This window comes from Corythoichthys intestinalis, chromosome 2 (assembly GCF_030265065.1).
Source record: "Corythoichthys intestinalis isolate RoL2023-P3 chromosome 2, ASM3026506v1, whole genome shotgun sequence".
Classification (NCBI taxonomy): domain Eukaryota; kingdom Metazoa; phylum Chordata; class Actinopteri; order Syngnathiformes; family Syngnathidae; genus Corythoichthys; species Corythoichthys intestinalis.
In genome coordinates, this window is record NC_080396.1 from 41259960 (window position 1) to 41272591 (window position 12632).

Genomic DNA, 12632 nt, shown 5'->3' on the forward strand with positions numbered 1-12632 from the left:
AAAACAACATGGACAACTGGGCACTTCTTCACAACCGATTTCAATTGGTGTTCCTTTCAACAAATTGCAAATATCTTAGCACACTTTGCAAATGATTAAATACATTTGTCTACAGTTTGCACAAATTGCAATTTACTAGCACATCTTTGCAAGTGATTAATTACAGTTGCCTACAGTTAGCACAATTACTAATTCTGTATATTTTGCTGATCATAACTAACTGTTGATTGTCATTTAAATGGTTTAAATCACCAAAACATGTCAGCATTATTTCATCGTGTCATTCATCACACGCACAAGAGTTCATTCAATTGTCAAAATTAGTCAGGAACATAATACCCTGTATAACATCACATTACATGATATGAATGTCTTTTGCTGATTGATAAACTGACTCAAGTCAATCTTGAACTTGAAAAGGTATGTGTGAAACATCTCAGACAGACAGCACAGAAAGGCCAACCACAAGAGTGAGGATGAAGAAGACGACCATTGAGGTGGAGTTACTGGTGTGAACGATATTGCATATAATTATCCTTAGGTGGAGTTACTGGTGTGAACGATATTGCATATAATTATCCCTTTTTTAAGTGTTTACAGTACAGTGTATTTTGCTGTATACATTTTCTTTTTGCTGTGATGTTTGGCAATTACTATATATTTGTGAATAAACATACAATACCAATTTCCATGACAGTATAGGTCCATAATTTCTTTCAGTTTGATACACTTTGATTTCTGGTTGCTAGACAAAAGGCATAAATTACAGTAACCATTCATTGTAGGTAAATGGTCTGGTCCATGATTGAAATGTTACGGAATTGACATCTACACAATGCCAAAGCAATTTTGCATTTTGGGGCTATTGACTATATATATATGAGAAAATGGCTTAGTTTTGACACATGAGTTAATTGTTTTGATAGAGATATGACCTTTTACAGGTGAGCCATGCGCACCTGTAAAACACATGCTCACATGCGTGTTGTGCTGAACCATCCAGGCCAAATGCAAACGAATGTGCAGGGTGTCCATAAAGTCTCTACCATTTCCAAAATTTATTGAAAATGCAATTGATTAGATATTTTATTCAGATTTATTCTATTCTCTTCTATTCTCTTTTAATAGACTTCTACATGGGCACCGTTAGTTGCACGAAGCACAAATGACTCTTCTGCAAATGTTAACCTTGACCTTTTGACTGAATATGTGGCACCACAACTGAATGACCTTCAACCAACCATCATTTTTCAGCAAGATGGTGCACCACCACATCGGGGGCTGCATGTTCGTGGGTTCCTCAATCAAACATTTCCAGACCGATGGATAAGAAGAGATGGGCAAATTCCTCATATCGAACAAAGATAAGGGACATTACTGACCTTAAGGACCTAAGGATTACTGATGCCATTGCCACCCACAATTGATGAGGCTATGCTACAGCGAACGTGGCAAGAAATCGAGCATCGTCTTGATGTGCTTCGTGCAACGAATGGTGCCCATATAGAACTGTATTAAAAGAGGTAAAAAAAAATAAATAAAAAAAACTTCAATAAACGCTGAATACAATAGAACAAATCTGAATAAAATATCTAATCAATTGCATTTTTAATACATTTTTGAAATGGTAAAGAGACGTTATGGACACCCTGAGCCTGGAGGATGTAATTTCAGTTTCAAGAAATGAGCCAAGGCAATTGAGAAGGAAACTTGTGTGCCTTGACTATTTATATGAGAAAGTAACTTAGTTTGAAACATGAGTTTACGGTTTTGGGAGGGATATGACCTTCTACATGTGAGCCAAAGTGTTGTGCTGGACCATTGGACTATTTTGCCAAATGTACCTAAAGCTTTGAGAAAGTGATTTCTGTTTCAAGAAATGAGCCAAACCAATCGAGTAAAACTTTGATATGACAATATGGCATGGCTAAGGGAGTAAACACCAAATGAAAAATCTGTGCACTGGGGACACACACATGGGCATGTTCCAAGACTGGATCTCTGGCAGTTCCCTGCAACTGCATTCACTTTAAGGTCGTCTCGAGTTGATCTCATGCCACTGGAATATAGTGGGTGTGGCCAAGACTGTGGGGGAAGGAATTGCACACCCCATCCCTCACATAAATCCATTCTTTGTGCAGGTTTCAGCTTTCTTTACAAAATCCTCAAGTGACAGGATAAGGTGACAGGAACAGGTTAAGGATGTGAAGGAGGAAGCTCGTAGCCCGAGTCCTGCACAGGGGTCATTGTGGTCATTGTGAAGACTGGGACAGAACAAGATCTTCCCTCGACAGCTCCCCATGCGACCGACCAGCACTAATTAGGGTCCACACTTCTCACCCCAAACTGGGGAGGGATCTGCAAAAAAGTGACCCATAAATTGCTTGTTCTTTATACCTGGGTGGCCTACCGCAGCCACCAAGGCATATCCCTTTCTGCAGTTGAAAACCGAATAAAGCAAAACTCATGGCTATGAACTTGGTTACTTGGGATGTCCGCACCCGTCTTGACACTCAGGATGGCACGGTGTGGCTTCACAGACAACACTCATTGCACACAAGCTCAAGAGGTACAGTGTTGACATTGCAGCGTTCAGTGAGACCTGGTTTTCTGACAAATACTCCCTCAAAGAAGTCAGTGCAGGAGACACCATCTTCTGGAAAGTTCTTCCAGAGGGAGTTGGTTTTGTTGTAAAAACTATTCAATAACATCCCAGAGTCCCCCTAAGGCATCAGTAAGCGGCTCATGACCAGACGTATCCCCCTTGTGAATGGCCGGTTTGCTATGCTACTCAGTGCACAACTCAGATGCTGAAAGCAACATCTAAGATGACTTCTACAAGTCCCTCTCTGCTAATCTATCTGGATTCCTTAAGTCAGATAAGCACAAACGTCTCATCACCAAGAAATACACAACGTTTTGGATACCCCTACAGTCTAAACATTGACACCTATTGGACGATATAATCACCCAGCAACAACATCAAAAAGATGTCTGCATAACCAGGGCATTGCGTGTGGCTGAATGCTGGACTGACCAGTGGCTTATCAGATCTAAGTTGAAGATGAAAGTCCAACCCCTACACAAGACGTAATAGCCTCGAAAGTGTCTGAACTGCAGAGCTTTGGATTCCTCAGAGTGCTCATCTCAATACCGCAGCAAAATAGCAGCAGGGCTTGGTAGCTTGGAGCACTATGGGATCACCTGTGACAAGGACAAGGAGTGGCAAAACTGATGTCCACAGTACATCAATCAGTCCCTGAAACCATTGCCCCTACCCAGAAACACTATAAAGGCTGATTTGACAACAGCTCAATAGAAATACAAAAGCTGCTGGATGCCAAGTGTAAAGCCCATGCAGCTGTTCTCTCCAACCTGCACTCTCCATCACTCCATCACCATTTTAAAACAATCAAAGCTGGGACACAGAGGCACCTGCGGCTCATGGAAAATGCAAGGTGGCTCAAAGAAGCTCAGGAGATCCAGGGATATGCAGATGCCAACAAGAACCATTCAGTCTACGCTGCTGAAAAATCCATCTATGGCCCACAAAAGTGAAACATCAGCCAGAGTAAAATAATAATCATGCTGTCAAATGTCGCATCTAAAAACCCAAAGGGAGATAGGCCTGAAGGCCTGATATGTTGTTCTTTCAATTCAATTCAGCACAGACCTATGACTGTGATTTATATACTTTAAAATTGCCCTTCCTTTCAATTAGTGTTGCACCGATACTATTTTTTGGCCCCGATACCGATACCTGGCTGTGCAGTATCGGCCGATACCGATACCATACCGATACCACCCCGTTTATATGTATATACATTTTTTTCCCCCTTTTTTTTTCCCCAAAGAGCTACATAATTGGATGTGAAATCATTGCTATCAAGGCTTTGTCAGGCTGTTGCTTACCTTTGCAAAATAGGAAAAAGACAAAGTACAAAGTGAATAGTCTACTAAACCTAGTAGACAATAGTTGAATAAACCTTTGGCTCTCAAAGGCCAAAATAGTGCTACATTTATGAAATTAATAAAACATGTATAATGCTAGCCCAACAGTAAGAAAGTAAAAATAAATTCATAATAATAAACTCAGAATGAACTAAATAAACCTTTTTAAACCTCTCAAATGCCAAACAGTGCAACTTTCATGAAATTATTGTCACATTCTGCTGCTGGTTAGATTGTGTCTTGTTGCTGGCTGGTCATGGGGGCTTTCCTGACGTCGCACCTGAATCCAATGCAGGCTCATCAGCGCAGCATTTAAGCACGGGTGATCTCAAAGGTATTTTGCCTTGCTGATCGCCATTTGACATCTCGCACTATAGTCTCGCTACATTTGCTTGTTACGCCCCTGCATTGGGTTTTTTCTGTTAGTGTGCTGCTCTCGTTTGTAACCCTATACCCTGTGCAGGTATTTGAGTGTTTTTATTTTGGCTTTTTGGCTCGCTGCCTATGGTCTTAGTTAACCTTCGAGTTTGTAGTATTGAGCTCCGTCGACCTGCTGTCACGGACTCCTTTTGTTATTTCTTCTATCCCGCGATCGCGTGTTATTTTTTGTTTGCAATCATTAAGCCTTGTACATATCCCCCGCTTGTTGTCTGCTTCGAGTTCCCACCTTGTTTCCGCATTTGCGGACGCTAACAATTATAAGTAATAATAATTGACCACAGCATCCCGTCTCTCTATTAGCCTCCTTTTTTCGGGAGGGGGGAGTCCCTTATTTCTATTTCTGAAAGGTGGCAACCCTACTTTGGAAACAGTTCCCAAATTACTGCAGCATTTCTTTCAGTGAAACACAATAAAAGTAAAGTAGACGTAGTGAACTGACCAGAGTTTGTTGCTCCAGTCCAGCGCCCTTCCTCTGGATACCACTCCTCCTCTTGCAGGCTCAAACTCGTTGTGTTCGTTCACATTTCGTCTTCAAATGTTTTATCAGGTTCGAGGTATTGAAATTGGCCAATTTAACTCCACATCTCGAAACTTTCAGGCCGCAAATCTTGCATGCAGTCATTGATTTTAATCGACGGGATTTCTATTTTGAAATACTTCCCGACCGCCGCCATTACTCCTGGTTTGTGTTTCCTCCATATGAAAAAGCTACCTTGTCATTGGTTAGGAGTGGCTATTAGCCAGCTCTCATTGGTCTGGAGCAGGCCAATAACGATAGCTGCTTGATGTTCACGTGTCATCACACAACACAGAGACAGAGTGTAGTGAGCGCCAGGAGGGAAAAAAAAGGCTGCGGTCAAATGTTATAATATTGGACCAGTAAATGGTATCGGCGCCGTCTTTGTTTGTACTCGCCGATACCGATACCACCATTTCGGGCTGGATCGGAGCCCCCTACCGATACCAATATCGGTATCGGTGCATCTTTACTTTCAATATGGGAACATTGGATCCTTTCACAAGTTAACATGCACACAGGCACGTACTGGAACAATAAGCACAGATGGCTATTATGTGTTTAGCTTAGCTATTCTGACTGTCTTCTTTTGTTAAAGCTGTGTGCCAAGCCATCAAGGAACACTTGAACTAGCTCAGTGTTCATGCTGACAACAGCAGTCACAAACCGCATTGTGTTGCTCTTTGTTGAGTATGTTTTTCTGATTCTTTTGTTATTTGTTGCAAATTGTGATTAATCTTTTTTTTCATTTAGGAAATCATAAGAGTAACAAATAACCTCTGCACATTTGGAAGGCAGACGCCATCTGATGCATTTGATGATTGATTGGTGAGTACTTTCGGGACCCAGACGACAGGAGCAGGCTCCTGAGTTACTGTACGGGATTGTTATTTTAATTGTGATCAGTTTTTTTTTTCATTATGTTTTTTTTTAGCATCAGCTTTTCAAATAATAAAGATGAGAGAAATGTTTTGATAAAATTGAATCATTTGCAATAAAAAGGAAGGTTAAAACAGCAGCTTTTGAAGCTTTTGTGGCACCAATGACAAAGTGGTCCTCGGATGTGTTGTGCGTCATCCCTGGGTGCTGCCTTCTAGCAGTATCAGTCACAAGAGATTCTGTATTTAGTCGTTAAATAAAATGAACATGGTAAGTCCTCTTGGGTGTTTCAACAGCTGTGTGTCAAGTTTAAAGGTTTTTTACTGCAGACTTTTTATGTGCCTTAAAATTAGTGGTGTCAACAATAATCGATGCGGCGATTCATCCCCATGCGGGGCATGGACGATTCGATTCGATGCAGGCAACAAGCCGAATCGATTCAGCGCATTTTAAAATATATAAGTACGTTAAAAAATCTTCGCTGCGCAATTCCGGTGATGCAACGGATTTGGTTTCCCCATTTGTATTATTATTCTCATGTTTCATTTTTTACACACTGCATAACTCGTAGAAGCCAAAATGTCTCCAGATGTCTGCTTTCAATGTCTTAGGTGCATCAATAATCTTTCTCGCTCCCTCTTTCTCCGCTTCAGCAATTGTTTTGTGATGTCCTATCTCTTAGAGGTTAGATCATGTGACCGAACCCGAATGGGTCGGGTCCAAAATGTTAAGCATTCACGTTCGGGTCGGGTCGGGCCGCCACGCCGGACTAATAAATTATTTTTAAAAAAAGGGATAAAACCGAGAGCAGGCTCTCTGTATTGTGCATTTGCTTGTGCACGCACATGAACGCAGTGGCGCCGGCCGCTTTTTCTTCTTCTCCTCCGCTGTGGCGCTTGTGATTCGTTACGAAAGACACTTTTATTTACGCACACGAAGGCAACACAAATGTGATCCTTTTGAATCTTCTCCTCTGTGTGTCTGCAAAATCGCATGTTTTCTTTTTTTTTTATATATTATACTTTCCCAGCGTTATTTTGTTGTGTAAATGCTTTTATAATGATAATAAAAATATGTAGACTATTTAAACATTAAGAAAACTTGCGTTTTTTTTTTCTGCCAACGGATAATTCGTTACGAAAGACACTTTTTTATGCACACAAAGGCAACACAAATGTGATCCTTTTGAATCTTCTCCTCTGTGTGTCTGCAAAATTGCATGTTTTTTTTTTTATATTAAACTTTTCCAGCGTTATTTCTTTGTGTAAATGCTTTTATAATTATCATAAAAATATGTAGACTATTTAAACATTAAGAAAATTTGCGTTTTTTCTTCCAACTCGAAGAAATGAAAATAAATTGCTGCTGCTGCGTTGTTGGTTTTTTCCGCCTCACTCCAAGCCGGGTCGGGCTTCAATACCAGCAGGCCGTGTCGGGTCGGGCTGGATTTTTTAGGCCCGATCTAACCTCTACTATCTCTCTGCTCTCTCGATTGCAAAAAAACTGATATTTACTCATGTTGAAACAGATTGTTATGGCTGCTAAAATGCTGCTGCACTTCATTTTAATTCATTTTTATTGTTATGTGGTAGTTACTGATTGCATTTCTAAGTTGATTGCACATATATAGTGGGCTAGGCCTACATTTTACCTTTGTTCTACATTGCAATTTAGTTAATGTTTTGTTTGCAACTGAACTGATCCCTGGATTGATATTGCGATAAAGATGCTGCTGCACTACAATATTTTCTTTTTTGTTTTCTTTAATATTTAGTTGAATATTTTTATTGATGGGTCGTTTTGACTAAAATAGAGTGACTTATTACTGGTTTTGCACAGTTCAGATGTTGCACTGTGTGTAAAAAAAACAAAAAAAGAGAAAGTCCTGGTCTTATTCAAAGCACCAATTAAATGCTGTGATCTGTTTTTTTTGTTTTTTTTTAATATATATATATATATATATATATATATATATATATATATATATATATATATATATATATATATATATATATATATGTATATGAAAGTATTTTCATTTGACTTCAACCAGGAGTGACACAAGAGCCAATGAAAAGTTTTTTAATGTCTCACCGCTTGTGTTGCCTCATGATTCACAAAAAATATGCTTTGCCTTAGAGTTTTAATGCATCCCAGGCTTTAAGGCATCGTGATGCATTGCCGAATCGAACCGAATCGAATCGTGACCCTCTGAATCGAATCGAATCGTGGCCCTCCGAATCGTAATCGAATCGAATCCTAAGGGCAGTGCCGATGCACACATCTATTTAAAATACCTTGACAGACACCACATGTTGGATATGGGTAAAAAAAGATGCAACAATGCATTGTTGTAAGACCCCACATTTCTCTTCAAGCATTTGAGGTTTGGACAGTTTTAGGTATTAGCCGTTTTTTTATGATACAATGCTGCATTATTGTTTTTTAAGGTAGTCGTTATCCTGAATAACTGGCCAGAAGAACAGCACAGTAACAAAGCAAGTTGTGGACTGGATTATTTATTTGGAGATTTTTTTCTTCAACTTCGTCTATTTTTAGCTCCTCTTAAAGACCAAATGTGAAGTAATTTCATAAAATACCACCTAGGGCTACAATTAAAGTAATTAAACACTGTCCAACAAATAAAGCATGAAAAAATAATTAATATGTTGTAAATTTGACAAAATAATCGCGTTTCCGAAGTTCGAGTCTGAAAGGGGACGAACCCGGAAGTGACATGTCACACCGAGAACAGCGATGGCAGCGCTCCATACGGCCGCTATACAAAGCCCTTCAAACAATGATTCAAACAGCGATTTAAGCGATAGATTGAGCGAAAGTGAGGAGAGCCAAGTTTTTGAAGAGTTGGAGGAAGAGGAGGAGGTTGGAATTTTATGCTGGACCGTACATGTATTAGCCAGACGCTAAACAGGATGCAAACAATGTGCCCAGACAACCTGACATGGAATGGATTACAAGATTGGTAAGATATAAGCTGTTATTATTTTTATGATTTGAAGCATGTCAGGGAAATAAACCACCTAATATTGCCTGGGAGAAAAGAAAAGTTTTGACGAATCCCCGATCATGTTGCGCAATGAACTGTAGAAGCTAGCGACGTTAGCTGTTATTTACCTGACATGTTTCGGCGAACACTTCCACCGTCGGACCCTCTGACGAAGACGGAAGTGTTCGCTGAAGCATGTCAGGTGAATAAACCACCACCTTTTTCTAGGATAAAAGAAAAGTTTTGACTAATCCCCGGTCATGTTGTGGAATGAACAGTAGAAGCTACCAACGTTAGCTTTTATTTACCTGATATCTTTCGGCGAACATTTCCGCCTTCGGACCCGTCGACGAAGGTGGAAGTGTTCGCCGAAACATGTCAGGTAAATAAACCACCTACCATTGCCTGGGATAAAAGAACAGTTTTGACGAATTTATAAGCGTAGGCAAAATGAACTCAATACAACTATGATCGGGGATTGCCACGAGTTAGCTTCTACTGTTCATTCCAAAACACGATCAGGGTTTTGCCTCGAGTTACCTTTCGGCTAACGTCGCTACCTTCTACTGTTCATTCCACAACAGTTGGCAGCTCTGCTTTGACAAAGTCATCAGTCATCTATCCAAAAATCAAACTTACTGTTTTTGCAAATCCTTGATCATAAGCAGACCGGTTGAGGAAGCAGGCATCTTCGAAGTGTTTGTAGCAGAGAACACTACTCGATGATGGCGTGAAATTCATTCGCTTTGTGCGAATGAAAGATGTCCATTTACGTGCCCTGTTACTTATGCTGATTGCTCACCATTTGTGGTTGAAGGGCAGAAAAGAGTTTGAACAAGTGTCACAGCCGGGTGTGGGTTTTCGGAGGTCTGGGCTCTCTTTAAAAAACGGCCACAGCCAACCGTGTCCGGGGGGGTGGTCCCTCAATCAATCCTAATTTTACCCAGCGGGCAACAGTCAAACACGACCCTAAAACCATGCAATAATAAACACTAAAAAAGGGCTAAACACCTAAAACCAGACAAAAATCACACAATTCTAAAACAATCATTAAAACATAAAATGGCAGCTAAGATAAATATTAAAACAAGGTGTTCCACTTTGACACAAACAGGTGTTTACAGGGCATAGCGTCATTTTACAGATAATGCTTGAAATAATACCGTATGTATCTTTTGTGTCTGAGAAGAAACAGCAAAACCCTCGGAAACAGTTTCTCCATTACAACATGCATTATACACAAACAAGAGATAATTGTGCGTGTTCGTTTTGCTGGAACTGGCTTTCATGTCTCCCTTCACCTTTAATGTTGACGACGACATCTCCACATGTCCATAAAAAGAAGTTAGGGACACGAAATGGACTTGTCGGGCTTTCATGCCTAACTTTTTCAACTTCTTCACACTCCATTGCTTGTTGACTGTGTCCTCTGCATATTTCAGTCCAAATCACCTCATATCATTTGCTTCCATTATACTTCGTCATGCCTCATATCTCCCGTATGACTTCACCAAACCTAATTTGTCCTCCACTGTCCATTCGCGACACGCAGGGTGACGCAGCAGGGGTGCCACATCCTCAATTAGTGGCCACTCATGCTCCTCTGGAATCCATCAACGTTTGCCTACTTTGGCTTATTCGCTCTTCAGCCATCTTCTTAACTTCATATTTTCTGCTCGAAAGATATCTTCTATGACACGTACAATTATTGAAGAGCCTTTTGCTGCCCTCAGCCTTCCTACTTATGCAGCTGCAGATGATGCCTAATTCAGCTCTTTAGAAGGTGATGTGTAAAATGCAATTATTCCCATATGCTACATGATGTATATGGATGACTCTATTTTTATTAATAACATATTTACACAAAATGAACATTTCATGTTATCTGAACTCTCAAAAAATATCAAAAAAATGTGTTAACATGATGTTCAGTTGTGGTCCTTGGAACAACAAGAACATATAATGGACAAATGCCACAACTGTGGTTGATTTTGTTGCCCTCTTAGAACATGATGGGGATCATTAATCAGCAACAGAATTAGCAACAGAATCTTGGGTTGCTAAGAAAATATTAATGTAATTAATCATATTAATCATTAAAAAGGTTCGCATGAATGCAATGTATCACAAAAGTGAGTATACCCCTTGCATTTCTGCAGATATTTAAGTATATCTTTTCATGGGAAAACACTGACAAAATGACACTTTGACACAATGAAAAGTAGTCTGTGTGCAGCTTATATAATAGAGTTAATTTATTTTCCCCTCAAAATAACTCAAAATATAGCCATTAATATCTAAGCCCCACGCAGAAAAAGTGAGTACACCCCAATGAAAAAACGTACAGCCCTAAATGTCCAAATTGAGTACTGCTTGTCATTTTCCCTCCAAAACGTCATGTGACTCATTACAGGAGTGCTGTCAGCATTGCTGCAGAGATTGAAGAGGTTTGACTGTAGGCATTACACACTTATCTTTGTACTCCTCAATAGGTTGCCGCCACACATGCTTGAGACCATCGAAACCAAACAAATTAATCTTTGTCTCATCAGACCATAGGACATGGTTCCAGTAATCCATGTGCTTTGTTGGCATGTCTTCAGCAAACTGTTTGCGGGCTTTGTTGTGTACCGTCTTCAGAAGAGGCTTCCTCCTCAGGTTACAGCCATGCACACAAATTTGATGTAGAGTACGGCGTATGGTCTGAGCACTAACAGGCAACCGTAGAAAATACAAAATTATTACAATACAAAACAGCCAGTTCATGTAATATACGTATATGTACATCATTTACGATTTTTACCTATTCATATTAAGACAGAAAGAAAAAAATTAAATATTCATGTTCTAAATTCAATATTTCTGCATGAGCTTCAATAGTAGACTTGTATTTTTGGTTTGTTATCATATTACATGACATGAAATATCAATCAATCAACTTCAATCAAGAATATTTTGAAGTATGGATTTGCATTTTGAAATTTAAGATTTGTAAATATGAACTTTTCCCAACAATATATAATGATGCAAGAGTGTAAATATTTTTTCCTCTTTGGATTCATATACAGTAATAATTGTTTTCCCATTTAATACAATATTTTGTTTGGTTTTGCACATGATATATTTTTCAAATTCTATCCAAAATTTAGTACTAATGGGGCACCCAACCCAAACAGTTTGTGCAACATGAGCGTTAATTGTGACGTCATCAGCAGGTGCAGGCCCCCAAGCAGTTTGTGCAAGCCGAGTAGATTGTGTGCCTACACTGGCATTGATTGATTGATTTAAATTATTTTGTTGTAAATTAATTTCTTGGGACAAGCGGCATATGTAAGATTGGTCTTCTTTCCTCTCCTTTTCATTCTAGATTGTAAACGTTGTTAATTTTGACTATATTTTCTTTTAAAGAATGAAATAAAAAAACAAACACACTATCACAGGGGTGTAAAACCGGTCCTCAAAGGGCCACAGCCTGCATTTGGTGTTGGGTTTAATTCCAACCAAACAAGATGAATACCTTTTCACCAATCTGGTGTCTTACAAGTGTAATCACTTGATTGCAGTCAGGTGTTGCTTGTTTTAGCAGAAACCTCATTGGTTGAACTGTCTGTGCTGGATCTGTTGGAACAAACACCATAACACACTGCGGCCCTTTGTTGAATCGGTTTGACACCCCTGCACTAACATAACATTACTAGTAGCTAACGTTATAGCTAGCTAGATATTCGTTAACATTACGTTAGTTCAATAAATGATGGCATCTTGACAATTCATACATTAGCATCACTCTCTGTCGGTTTAATAATGTGGTTGAAATAACTTATAGCAGTGGTCCCC